Source organism: Girardinichthys multiradiatus, chromosome 9, assembly GCF_021462225.1.
Source record: "Girardinichthys multiradiatus isolate DD_20200921_A chromosome 9, DD_fGirMul_XY1, whole genome shotgun sequence".
NCBI lineage: Eukaryota > Metazoa > Chordata > Actinopteri > Cyprinodontiformes > Goodeidae > Girardinichthys > Girardinichthys multiradiatus.
The window spans coordinates 37,380,159-37,381,674 of NC_061802.1; positions in this window are offsets into that span (position 1 = coordinate 37,380,159).

The window sequence follows — 1,516 nt, forward strand, 5'->3', positions numbered from 1 at the left end:
GGCTTTATATGCTTATAGAGCCTCTCTGAATTTTCCTGGGAAATAAAGAAAACATTATGAAGTAGTGCATCACTGGCTTATTAAATAAACAAATGTTGAAACAGTTGATAAAGCATGTTTTTGTGCTGTCTCCCTTTCCCCTCAGAGAGGTGGATTTCTTTGCAAGTAAGAGCACTTCAGTCAGGTTAGATTAGGGTGTTCAACGGATTTGCTTAGCTTTATTGCATACTACTGTTTTTGTATAATGTGTGAACAGCAATGTAGGGCAGTGGTGAAATTTCAAGAACTCCAGCTACAAGAAAAATATGTTGAAGAAATTATAACTGAAAGAGTAGGTTTAAAAGTTTAAATTAAAGACTAGCTACTATTGTTTTTGAAGATAACGTGGCCCATCACTATGATCAAAATAGAGATTATTTGCAATTTACCATGAATGGCTTTTTAACACAGTCCACAAATTGTCTAAAGGGTTGAGATCAGGAGATTCATGATCTCAGCCTTTTCTATTTTACAACCAGTTTTACGAGTGCTTGGGATCATGTTGGAATATCTAATTGTATCAAACATTTAACCAGTTTTGGATTTAAAGTGATGTTAATAATTTTGGATATAGTAATCTTCCTTATTATTTCAGCTATCTTTTACCAGTACTGCACCAATACTACCACATGGCATCATACTAGCACCACCATACTTGGCAGTTGAAACAGTGTTTGTCAGGGTTTGCACATTTTGGACTTTGTTTGTGATTTTGTGTTTTGTTTACTTTTAGCTAGATGTTTCTTGTTTGTGTTTTGTATTCATGTTATTTGTGGTTTCTGTTTTCTGACAGTTTTGGTTTTCTTCTGCCCCAGTGTGTTCTCCTCTCACTCCTAGATCCATTGGCATTGCTTTCCTGTTTATTTTCTCAGAAGGGTTTCATTATTAGTATTATTATTATAATTATAGTTCTCTGGTTCTCTTGCACTCTCATATTTATTAGTTTCTTTTCTGTTACTCCTCTCGTCATTAGTTTACCTCTTTTAGTTATTTATTACTCGTTTTTAGTTCCCTTTATTCTCCAGTTCCTCTTAGCTTTGTTCCTCTAGCTCATCTTTATTCTCCAGTCCCTCCTTTATAGGTTAGCTTTAGTTATTGTTTACTTTTATTCTAGTCCTCGTTTCTCTGCTTCATTCTCAGTTTGTTCTATCAGTGTTGGTTTAGGTTTGATGACTTTTGTAGTCAGGGTTTCCTTATGGTTTCTGTTCCCTCCAATTTCTCAGTTTCCTTCAGTACATGTTTATTCTTGATTCTTATGCTTTATTTATCTTGGTCTATGGTTTCATTTTGGTCTGCTCACTGCCTTGTTATTTAGTCCCTTTCCTCATGCTTTAGTTTTATTAGGTTTACCTGCTCCCTTTGCCTCCCTGCTTCCATGTCTCACCTGTGTCTGTTTTCCCTGATTACCTGCCCTATTGTTTCATGTCCACCTGTGTCTGTATTTAAGTTCGACCTTGTCCTTTGTTCCATGCAGTGT